This window comes from Suncus etruscus, chromosome 15, assembly GCF_024139225.1.
Source record: "Suncus etruscus isolate mSunEtr1 chromosome 15, mSunEtr1.pri.cur, whole genome shotgun sequence".
Classification (NCBI taxonomy): Eukaryota; Metazoa; Chordata; class Mammalia; order Eulipotyphla; family Soricidae; genus Suncus; species Suncus etruscus.
In genome coordinates, this window is record NC_064862.1 from 37,037,343 (window position 1) to 37,050,614 (window position 13,272).

The window sequence follows — 13,272 nt, forward strand, 5'->3', positions numbered from 1 at the left end:
CTGTTCAGTTTTCTCAATGCCATTTATTGAAGTGACTTTCCTTGCTCTGTTTTATGCTCTTTGCTCTTTATTATAAATTAGTTGTGTTTTTGGTCTCTTGATATTTTCCATTCATTTACACAGTGTTTCTTATCACAATACTGTTATTTTTTTTCCTTTATATTTATTTAAACACCGTGATTACAAACATGATTATAGTTGTATGATTACAGTCATGTAAAGAGCACCTACCTTGATTTCTTTGCTTCTCATTTCTCCTTAAACTCTGGGGTCAAGAATGATCTAGATATCTCCTCTTTACTACTCTACATTTCCTCATTCTGCCAATTTCAGGTATTCTAAGAGGGGGAGGAACAAGCTCAGCAAGGAGAGAGGGTCTTGTTCCACCTATCTTCTGGTGGGACAGCATCCAGCATCCAGGCAGAGCTGACTTGGAAGGAGCTTTATCTTCCAGGGCAGAGACTGCCTCAATTCAATCACTGGAAGCAACAGGAGCAGCAGTTTCCATCCATTGGCAGCTTTGGCTCCAGCTGACCTATGTGGGTGATTGATGATGGGTACTGCCTTATGGGGAGATCCTTGCTGTGAGTGAAACTTTCATAAGCCAGCATCTTAGCTCCCATGGCTTTATCTCTAAAAGGAAGAGAAATAGGCTTAAAAAAGATTGGATATAGGAAGGAAATGGTGAAGTAATCACAAGCAAAAATCCCAAATATATCTAGAGCTAAAAGCCAAAATTAAATTTAAAGTGAAAGTCAGTGTTTATGCAGTTTATACAGTCTCTGAGCCATTTGGAGAAAATGACTCATTGTGTATAAAGGAACAGATGTTCTCGTTTGCATAGTCGCTGCAATCAGGAATGGACTTCACTCTGTCCCATCGGCGTGCCTGCCCTGCAGCTGGTGGCACTGGATGCATGACACAGAGAAAACATTTTCATTAGTGTAATGCTTGGTTCCATATCCGTGGGTCTCCCGGGAGGAATCACTTCCTCTTCTTCCTGATGAAGCAGTTTGAGCTGCGGCAGCTTCCCTGCTTTTCCCAGATGCTTCTGGGCCCTAGTTGCTTTTGGAGTAGTAAATGTGGCAGAAGACTTGCAATCAGAAAGAGTACCCTGCTGGCCCTGACACCTCCTTCCCCGAACCCCCAGAAACCAATAGTTCACCACACCCTATCCTTTCTCATGTGTCATGATGCTTTGCACCTTTTCCCATGTCACCAAGCTCTTTTCTTTTGGAGGTATTACTGATTTTTGGGGTGGAGGGGCACACCTAGCAGTGCTCAGTTCTTACTCCTAGCCCTGTGCTCAGAGATCACTCTTGGCATTGCTTAGGAGATCATATGGTGTGCTGGGGCTTGAACCTGGGTTGGCTCTATGCAAGGTAAACACTCCACCCATTGTACTGTCACTCTCGCTCAGTGTTACTGCATTTTTATCCCTTTGATTTGTCATCATTTTCCATCTCCCCCTTCTAGTTGCCTTTGCTGGGGCTGCTTTGGGACCCAGCTTTAACTCCAGGCTTCAGTAATATTTCGGGACTTTCTGAAACTTCTCTGGTTCTCTACAAGTACAGCTGGAATGGAATGAATGTGTACAAGTTATGAGATCCTGCTGGAACATAGGAGAGTAACTTTCTAGGGGTCACATCCCAGTGGCAAATTCAAATAAAAGACCAACTCCTATCATGAACTATAGTTATAAACTGGATATAAAGCTCCCACCATCCTCAAAAGTTGAAAATGCTAAGAGTAATTCAGGGAAAGTAAGGGCTTCCTGAGGACAATGCTTGCCTTCTACAAGCATCACATGCAGATGACCCTGATCCTCTGGACCAGAGGAACACACTATAATTTTGGCCACATATGGCAGTGCTCAGGGATGACTACTAAATTTGTGCTTATGGATCATTCCTGGCATGCTCGGGGGACCATATGGGGTGCCAGAGACTGAACCTGGGTCTTCAGCATGCAAAGCAAGCCTCCTATCTGCTGTATTATTTTTTGGCCATTGGAAGATCACACTTTGAAGGGAATTGCATCATTTTGGAGCAGGACCTTCAGGAAAGTCTCTAGTGTGTCTGCTATTCCCAGTCTTAGGCATACATCCAAACCCAGAACTATAGTCTAAGGCTGTGAAATGGAAAAAAAGAGGAGAGGAGAGAGAAAGGAGAGAGAAGACAAATGTTTGTCACAGATGTAGACAGGGGAGCAGGGGGAAGAGCAGGAGGGAAAGGGAACATTGAAGGTAGGAAATGTGTACAGATAAAGGGTATTGGACTTTGATTGATTGTAACTCAGTCACAAACAACTTTCTAACTTTCTAATATGGCAATTCAACAAAATTATTTATGAAAAATAAAATAAAAACAAGAGGCTGTGCCTTTGAAGCCCTATTGTTGTCACTACCCTTCAAAATATGGAAGAAAAACAATAACGTTTTGAGAAATAGACAGTGCCCCCTGATTGCAGGCAAATATCTTCTTCAGGCTGGTATCTGTCTGTCTCATGACCTGGCCTCAAAATTGCCAAACTGGACTCTTAAATAGTAGTCACTAATATTTTATAGGAGACAAACCTAGGGATTAGAGAAAAGTTTCCATTCATTTCCTGTGTCCTCTGAGTGAAAATGCCTAACTCTGGGCTTTTAATGTTGTTTGCTTGTATGTCAGTACAATGCTAGGTGACTGTTTTCAGGGTTTGCCCAGGCATGAGTCAGCACCATGGCCAGTTCCACGGAGGGCCCTGCTGTGCCAGGAATGGTTCTTCAGGAGGCAAGCTCAGCTGAATTGGATGCCAGCAGTGCAACTTGTTCACTGCCTCATCCTGCTAGGCAGCCACCCACACCAACTATATAGAAGGCTGAGGAGCACCTGGGATGATGGATCCCACCATCCCAAGATGGATGAGTCTATTCCAGGGGAAGATGACTGAGTCATAACATATAAAATAGGGAGTGAGATGGTCTGTCACTACACTCTGACCTGTTCTATCAGATGCTCATGTTACAGTCATGTGGCTGCCAGGTTAGCTACCAGAATGGCTGCTGGTGGTATGCAAATGTTGCTGCTTATGAAAGGCCAAATGGAAATGTGTGTGATAGTCTGTGGAATAGGCCACATATTTTTTATTTTGTTTTATGGGCCACACCTGGTGGTGCTCAGGATTATTACTCCTGGCAGGCTTGAGGGAACCATATAGGACGCCAGGGTTGAACCTAGGTCAGGCTGCGTGCAAGGCAAATGCCATACCCACTATGCTATCACATATCTTTTAGAATCAGACTGCTGGGGTTCAAACCCCAGCTTCATCACTCCCTGGTAATATAATATGTCTGTGGAACATAATTATTCAGTGCCTCATTTATCCATATCTAAAATGATAATATTGGTCACACCTATTATAAATTCTATAAATTTCAAAAGTCCCTGACTCATCATGATGCTCAGCTTTAGGATTCCATCACCTAACCAACTAGATCAGAACTCCTTATTATTTTGAGCAGTCAGGGAACTGTGTCAGACTAGAAGGAGAAACTGCCTAGCATCCTTGGCCTGCTGCTGCTGGAGGAGGGAGTCCACAGAAAAAATAAACAGGACAGAGTAGATACGTGATCTACTTTCCACTCAGAAACCTCTTTCAGTGATCAAAGGTAAGCATCGGGGGCCAGAGAGATAGCAAAGCAGTAGGATGTTAGCCTTGCACGCAGCCGATTCAGGATGGATGGTGGTTCGAATCCCGGCATCCCATATGGTCCCCCGAGCCTACCAGGAGCAATTTCTTCTTTTTTTGGGAGGGGCACACCTGGTGATGCTTAGGGGTTACTCCTGGATATGCACTCAGAAATCGTTCCTGGCTTGGGGGACCATATGGGACGCCGGGGGATCTAACCATCCTAGGCTAGTGCTGGCAAAGCAGATGCTTTACCGCTTGCACCACTGCTCCAGCCCCACCAGGAGCGATTTCTGAGTGCAGAGCCTGAGCACTGCCGGGTATGACCCCCCCACACACACACCAGAAAAGATAAGCATGGTCTCTGCCCATATACCTTCACCTGGTCCTAGTTCTCAGCTGAGTTCAGCTGCTCAAGCTCAGGACATATGCAGATGCACAAAGGGGGACATGACTTGCCTTCAAGTCTGGAAACTGGTAACATATTTCAACTAATTGTATTGTTTTGAGAATGAGGAATTGCCTTGATAATGAGGAAAAGCAGAATGAAAAACTAAGTGCATTTTCTAATAAGTCAGATCTGGAATAAATAGGTTTTAATTAATCAAATAAGACTTGGTCTATTTGCATCTTATTCCCCTTCTACCCAGCCAGATCGGGCCTCCTGTTCTCAACCAGGTCATCAAAATTCAACCTCTCAAGATAAAATAGTGGAACTAAAATCCTATTGTTTTGATGAAAGATATATTGATTTTAACTTTTAATTATTTTTATTTGAATTTAGGGTTTGGACCACACCTGGCAGTATTCAAAGCTTACTCCTGACTATGTTCAGGGATCATTTCTGGGAGTCTTGTGGACCATAGGCACTTACAGAGATTGAACTTGTATTGGTCACATGTAAGCCAAGTGTCTTATCTCTCTGGTCCTTAATTGTTTCTTAAGGGGGACAAATGTATACATTTTTTATCCAATCACATATTCAGCCTCTTGTGATAAAGTTGCTGGATCTGCTGCAAGAGTCTGTCCCGATAGTCCCCATTCTAGTTGGGGTGAGTAAAAAGCTTTGCTTTCTGATCCACAAACACTGACTGATTCATAAACAATCATTCCCCTTTCATCTTCTCCTCACCTCTCACAGATACTCTTGTGTTCCCAGGAGCACATGACATTCTGTTTGGGAGCTGGTAAACAATCAGTACTTGGCTGCCTAAGACATGGCAAAACCCAAAGCCCTGAAAGTTGGTAGCAGAATGGAAAATCATGAGCACATTGGAGAAATTATAATCCTGAGCAGCAGGAAAATTTAAAATTATGACCCACCCTGCCCTACCTCCAGCACCTCTAGGTGCCTGGGGTAGGGAAATTTCCTACTGGTACTAATGTGGGGGGAGTGTGTTGTTGATGTGTGCAACCTGGACAGTCTTGACAAATTTTTCCATCACTCAGTTATTTCAAATGGGCTGAATGTGAGAAAAAGGAAACAAGTTAGAAAAAAAATAAATATTGTTCCTTAAGACCAGTGGTCCTCAAACTATGACCCTCGGGCCACATATTGTATTTGTATCTGTTTTGTTTCTTTATTGCAAAATAAGATATATGCAGTGTGCATAAGAATTTGTTCATATGTTTTGTTTTTACTATAGTCAGACCCTCCAATGGTCTGAGGGACAGTGAACTGGCCCCCTGTTTAAAAAGTTTGAGGACCCCTGCTTAAGACTATTTGTTTAATTGTTCATAGAAGTCACACCCAACAGTGGTCATATCCACTCACAAGGATTCTTGAAAAAATTATGGGGTGCTAGGAATTTAATTCAGGGCTTCACACATGATATGTGCCTTACCACTTGAGCTATATTCCTGATCTTCAAATGGAAAATACTTAGCAGAAAGAAAACTGATTAGAGAGGAGACTCTAGGCTGGGCTAGGATATCCTAAGGAAATCTTTCAAGTTTACTCCTTTTATCCATATCCTGAGCTACATTGTAAGAGAGGCAATTGAGTTCTGTCCTAAGACACCTCAGACACCCAGGTTACTCACCACCTTTCTTTCACTTAACCTTTCTGCTAAGGTTAAGTCTCTGTCCAGCTAAGACATTATTGGGACAGACCGGGGTCCAACCTGCCAATTATTAGTCTGGTACTTTGGATCAAAGACTTCATTTCTCTAATCTCTGTATTTCTAGTATCTCAACCTAGGTGGACTGACCTTTGTTTCTTAGACATAGAGGTCATGCAGGGAGTCTGAGAGAAGTCTAGTTGGAGTCAGAGCCTGTCAAAGACAGTTGACAGAATTATTGTCCCTTCCTTCTTCCTGTGACTTAATTTTCTCTTAGTGGGTGACATCAGGGTCTGCCCTGACTATATTAATTCACTCAGATTAGTGAACTTAATACTTCCAAAACATATATGCCTTTTGAAAAGCAAACTTTTTATAAGTAAACAAAACTGTGATTATTGAAAAGCTATTTTGTTTAGATTTTTAAAAATAAAACCTTTATGTAAACACCATCATTACAAGCATGATTGTAGTTGGGGTTCAGTCATAAACAGAACACCCCCCTTTACCAGTGCAACATTCCCACCACCAATGCCCTCTGTTCCAAACCCCTGCCTGTATTCAAGACAGGCATTCTACTTCTCTCACTCATTATGGTTGTCATGATAGTTGTTAGTGTAGTTATTACCCTAACTTCACACACCACTCTTTGTGGTGAGCTTCATATTGTGAGCCCGTCCTTCCAGCCCTCATCTTTATTGTCTCTGGGCATTATTACAATAATGTCTTTAATTTTTCTTAAAAACCATATATGAGTGAGACTATTCTGTGTCTTTCTCTCTCCCTCTGACTTATTTCACTCAGCATAATAGATTCCATGTTCACCCATGTATAGGAAAATTTCATGACTTCATCTCTCCTGAGGGCTGTATAATATTCCATTGTGTATATGTACCACAGTTTCTTTAGCCTTTCATCTATTGAAGGGCATCTCGGTTGCTTCCAGAGACTGTAAATTGTAAATAGTGCTGCAATTAATACAGGTGTGAGGAAAGAATTTTTGTATTGTATTTTTGTGTTCCTAGGGTATATCCCTAGGAGTGGTATACCTAGATCATATGGGAGCTCAATTTCCTGTTTTTTTGAGGAATCTCCATATTGTTTTTCATAAAAGCTGGACTAGGTGGCATTCCCACAAGCAGTGAATAAGAGTTCCTTTATCTTCACATCCCAGCCAGCACTGATTGTTCTTTGTAATATGTGCCAGTCTCTGTGGCATGAGATGGAACCTCATTATTGTTTAGATTTGCATCTCCCGAATGATTAGTTATATAGAGCATTTTTTCCTGTGTCTTTTGGCCATTTGTATTTCTTCTTTGAGGAAGTGTCTGTTCATTTCTTCTCCCCATTTTTTGATGGGGTTAGATCTATTTTTTCTTTTTCTTTTTCTTTTTTGGCGACACTTGGTAATGTTCAGAGGTTACTCCTGGCTATGCACTCATAAATCATTCCTGGCTTGGGGGACCATATGGGATGCTGGGGGATTGAACCACGGTCTGTCCTAGGTCAGCTGTGTGCAAGGCAAATGCCCTACTATTGCATCACTGCTCTGGTCCCAGATTTTTTTTCTTGTTAAGTTCTGTAAGTATCTTGTATACAGTATTTTCAATATTAGCCCCTTATCTGATGGGAATTGTGTGAATAATTTCTTCCATTCTGTGAGTGGCTTTTGTATCCTAGGAGGCATTTTTGTGTTTTTTTATTTCTTGTCTCACCTACCTCTTTTCTGCTAGCTATCATACGCACATAATTTTTCATTTTGGGGGGTTGTCTCATTTAATGAATTTTTTTTTTTTGGTTTTTGGGTCACACCTGGTGGCGCTTAGAGTTACTCCTGGCTCTATGCTGAGAAATCACTCTTGGCAGGCTCGGGGAACCATATGGGATGCCAGGATTGGAATCACTGTCCATCCTGGATCGGCTGCTTGCAAGGCAAAAGCCCTACCGCTGTGCTATCTCTCCAGCCCCTAATGAAATTTTTTAATATAGGGGCAAGAACAGTAGAACAGTGGGTAGGGCATTTGCCTTGCATGGAGTCAATGTTGGTTTCATCCCTGGAATTCCATATGATCTTGTGAGTGCCACCAGGAGTAATCCTTATTACTGAGCACCACTGGATGTTGCCCCAAATTTTTTTTAATTTAAATTATTTGTTTTGTTTTTGGGCCACACCGAAGGTGCTCAAGACTTTTTCCTGGCTGTGTGCTCAGGGATCACACCTGACTGTGCTGAGAGACCATATGGATGCTGGAGATCAAAACTCAGGTTGGGCCATGTGCAAGGCAAGAGCCCTACCTGATGAACTATCACTTTTGACCCGATTTAAACTTTTATGGGTTAAAAATCTGTGATTTACAATACTGTTAGTGATGGTTTTTCATGTACATAATTCCAATATCATAACCATCATGAGTGTAACCACCTCCCTCCACCAAACATCTTAATTCCTAAAGCCCCTCCTTTTCACCCCCTCATTAAATTGTGTGAATCAGTTCTCCTGTTTTGTTTCCTTTGTTCCTACCTTGATATATATTTAATTTCCACACATGAAAGAGATCATTATGTATCTATTCTTTTCCTTTTGTATAAGTTCACTCAACATATTATTCTCTAGTTCTGTTCATGTTGCTGAAAATCACATGATTTTGTTTTTTCTTGGACATGCATAGTATTTCATTGTGTACTGCAAATCCACTTTTAATGGCTTCAGGAATTCATTGACTTTTCTCCAATTTTCTATTTGGAACACTAAGATTGAAGACTTGCTATAGTATGTCTTGACAAAAGCACTTAGATACTTAGAAGGCCAAAATAGCTTAACAGTGTGAGTTACAACTTTTCATGTGAGAGGCTTGGGTTTGACTTAAGCTCTTTGATAAGCAAAGACCTCAGAGCACCACTGTGTGTGCCCTCCAAATCCAAACCAACCAACAAACAGAGGTACTTACATGTTTACTTAAAATGGTCAATGTAGAGGATAGACTATATAGAGGATCATGGCACAATAGAAATAGTAATGCCTCAACAATTATAGGGCAGGCACTACTTTACAAGCAACTTCAGGTACTGTGAAGAAACTTCAATGGTTTTAATAAGGCCCACAACCCCCTGAAGGCACTCTGTCATGTTAGAAATACATGGGATGCTTATTTTATCTTATAGGTCATTTAGATAACTTAAGAATCACCATTTCCCCAATAGCCTGCCTTATAACTGACTTCTACTATTCCCTGTGAGGATGCTGATTTGACCACACTTCAAGTGTGTGGTGTTGGGTTTATATCACCAAGACTTTTTTTGGAGCAAGTGTGGGTACCCTCCCCCATATCTCTCCCTTCTTCTGGGAAAGCCTAACAGCTGCAATCATGCCCACAAATGAAATTGCTGTGTTCATACTGGGCCTTCTTCCAGGATGCTCTGCAGTAGAATATATTCCTCTAAATTGTGTAGTATCATAGCTGCTCTAAATTTCTGGAGAACTTTATTTATTTGATGCTGTCATCCCTAAAGGAACACCCCAATTTAACACATATATGAACATATATGGACATATAACAGCAAGAACTTACTAAACCTGCTATTGTATTAATGACATCATTGGTGATACAATCATTTTCACAAGTGAGCTTTCTGTTGTACTTTTCATTTTTCTTTCTTTTGTTTTTCTTCTCTTCCATTTTATTTTTTCTTTTCCATTTTTCCAATAACTTTGCTTTTACTTATTTATAAGCAAATGTATTTTGATTAATTATGTCAACCATGTGGTGCATTTTCTTTAAACAAATAAAATAAAAAATATTGGAAATAAGAGCCGGAGCAATGGTACAAGTGGTAGAGTGTTTGCCTTGCACATAGCTAACCTAGGAGGGACCAAGGTTCGATCCTCTGGCATCCCATATGGTCCCTCAATCCAGGAGTGATTCCTAGTGCATAGCCAAGAGTAACCCCTGAGCGTCACCAGGTGTGGCCCCAAAACAACAACAACAACAAAAAATTGGAAATAGGCAGGAGCGATAGTACAGTGGGTAGGTAGGGCATGCTATTGACCCTAGTTAAATCCCCAGCAACCCATATGGTTCCCCAAGAACGATAGGAGTAACTCTTTAGCTGTTCTGAGTGTGGCCCCAAACAAAACAAAAAAATTATGGGAAACACTTTTTTCTTATATGACAAACATCTTATATCTCAAATGTAGTATATCCATAAAATGTCTCAGAAAGGAGAGAGTATACAGTGTGTATAAAAAACAGCGTGGACAAGGTGCTAAAATGCTAAATAAATGATCCATGATAATCATATTTGAAGAAAATATGTAGGAAAGAAAATATAGAAAAATGTGAGCAGTTATGTCAGATGAATATACCTTTGATAGGGTGGTTGAGGGGGTCTAGGAAAATTATCTATATTGAATAAGTATTCTGGAATATGTTTGTAAACTTGGACCAGTGTAGTATGAGAAACAGGTCTTATATTTTTAATTTATTGGATGAAAGGCCACAATAACTTAGGCTTGATATGGTAAGTCAGGGGCATAACTGTCCAGCCCTCATGATAATGCCCTTCCTATAAGATCAAATGCAACCAACCCAAATGCACCCCTTTTTCTTGATCCTTACTTGGGTCCTGTTGAGATGGTGGAGCAGGAAATACTAATAAATGGACAGATGTCAGATTATTTAAGATGAATAAGAGAAAATAACAGCCAGGTAGAGAAGACAAAAGATATTCCTGGCAAAGTAATGAGTGAAGGGAAGTCATAAAATGCATGGCACACAGTGTCTAGATTTTAGAGAGCAAGTACTGAGAGGCATAGAGGGATCAGATAATGATGCGTCTCAGACATTGTCTTCAGGAACTTGTGTGAGACCTGAATATTCAATAAAAGGAAACAATGTATGAGTTAAATAAATAAAAAATCTAGAAAATTGTGCTTTCAAAAATCTTGTTGATGAAATGATTAAACCATATTTTGGGGCCTTAAGGTTTACTAGTGGCTGGAAGAGATGGTTTTCATCATGGAGAAGGTGAAAGTTACCTATAATTATACACCCACCATGAGTGTGGTGCATTCATGTCTAGACAGAGGCAGTAGAGGAATATTTCTTGTAGCAGATATGTGGTAGGAAATATGGTGCACACCTTGCATTGTCTATGGCATGGTTGAAAATGAATTTATATTGCAAAAGAAGCAAAGCTTTTCAATCAAAGCAATCCTTCTCTAGATGTAATGAAATAGTTCAGACCATACTGACCTAAGAGGAAATAATTTGTCAGAAGAAATTGCTGCAACAATATTCACCCTCAAAGCACAAGACACTTTGTAGTATGACTTTGGTAAGATAATCAATATTCACAGGCAAACTCTCACATAGTGCCACATGGTGGTAATACAACGCTCACCTACTTGCTTGATAACTTTTTTGTTGTTGCAAGCATGACAATAAGGAAAAAAGCAGCAATAGGTGGCACCAGATAATTACTAATTTCAAGCATGTCTTCAAATATAAGGGGCTGATGTTACAGTATAGGGTTGCATAACAGAGACTGCATTGGTAGTGATAGCAAATAGGATTATAGAAAATGCCTATAAATTAAACTTCCTGTCAATGGCAAATTGGTGAGCTTTTATTCCTTGCCAAAGAATACCCACAAACCACAATCTGTTGACTCAGCTATATTTTAGATTAGATTCATGTTCAGAAGCACAGCATAGAAGAGAATGCTATACTCCTCTAGGGCCATCATGCTGCTGACAAAAAAAATCTTGAATTTCTGAGCAAATAAAATTGAGTGTATATTTGTATATTTCTGGATTATAGAAAATACTTTCACACTTTCAGGGTGGGTTTATGATCATCATACATATACATATACATGTATGAGTAATAATAAATTTCTTGAGGGATAACACATTAACATTTTCAGACAGATTGCATAGCACTTGCTTTTAAATATTTCAACAAGTTCAGAAACTTAACATTTAAATTTTGCTAAAAATTTGAAGAAAATGAGTAGACTCCAAATGTTCATTGCTTTTCCGAAGTAAGTCTTTTTAATATTCATCCATATATAAAATTATCCTAAGTCAAATATCACTTCTAATATGAATAAATCTTAGTTATAAGAGCTTAAAATATCTTTTGTGAGAGATTTGATATAAGCTAGAAATGACTAATTTATTGATAGTTCAAACTGAGGCAAGAATGTGCATTCTAGCTTCTGTAAGAATAAATTAGCTGCCATACAGCTAGTTTCCCACAGACAACAAAGATAAATTCTTGTCTAAATATAAAAACGACATTGAAAAAAAAAACAGTTCAAAGAGAAATGTGAAGGGACTCTACCTTTAAATAACAGAACTGTACCAGGTACTATGTACATTCACCCAGTTCATTGAGGCCTCTTCCTAGTCAGTATAGTGTGATATAGCTATAAGCTAAGTAGAAAAAGCTTTTACTTTTTTAATTTAATATTGTAAGTCAATAACATATGAATATTTTTGTTGTTTTGGAACCACATATGGCAGTACCATATTTTTCGGCATATAAGACGACCAGGGCGTATAAGATGACCCCCCCCTAATTTTACAGTTAAAACATAGGTTTAGGCCTATATTCGCTGTATAAGACAGAATGTTCCTGTGCTGCAACTGTATGTACCACAGTGAGCCAATCACAACAAGCAAAGGTTCGAAGGTTATACTGTAATAGTATATTACAGTATTCCTCTCTGACTCTGGCCAATCTGAGCAAGCTTTTTACAGTGTAGATTCAGGTACAGAACATTATATAATTTGTATGCATTAAAAGCCTGCTTGGATTGGCTGAGTTAGAGAGGCGGTCCTAACAGCCTTGCAGTGATGGTGCAGGATCGAATTGGAAAATTCGTTTCATGGCAATATCCAGATGATTTTTGTTTAGCGGCACATCGAAACGTTTTTTGGGATATACTTGGCATATAAGAGGACTTCCGATTTTCGGTTGACATTTTTCGTTTCAAAAGTCGTCTTATGGTGCCTATCTGTTTCTTGAAGGTGCCTGTCTGTGTTTCTTGAATACCTGAAGGTCTCCTCAGAGGCCTAGGGAGCACACCCCCAAAAAACTGCATTCTGAAGCTGCCCAGCAAGTCAGTGAGTAAAGTCTGGCTGTGGGGGTTGCCAACCAATAAGCAGAGCTCTCTGGCTTGCGGAGGCTCCGCCATGCTGTGCCTTTGATCACTCTGAGGACTTCAAGGGAAATCTCTCCTGTGCCTGTCTGTGTTTCTTGAATACCTGAAGGTCTCCTCAGAGGCCTAGGAAGCGCTCCCCCAAAAAACTGTCAACTAGAGGCAGAGCAGAAGAGTGTGGCCACTCTGCTTCGCTTCACAGCCGTGCACTCTTTCTAACCAATGAACCCCACCACAACACGCAGGAAAAATCACACTACAAGCGTGACAATGGGGAAACCTCACAGGCAAACGCCGTGCACAGAGAATAAAGACAATAGCTCAGATGACCTAAAAAATTCCAACCATTTGATTAACCTCTCGGATAAGGAACTTAAAA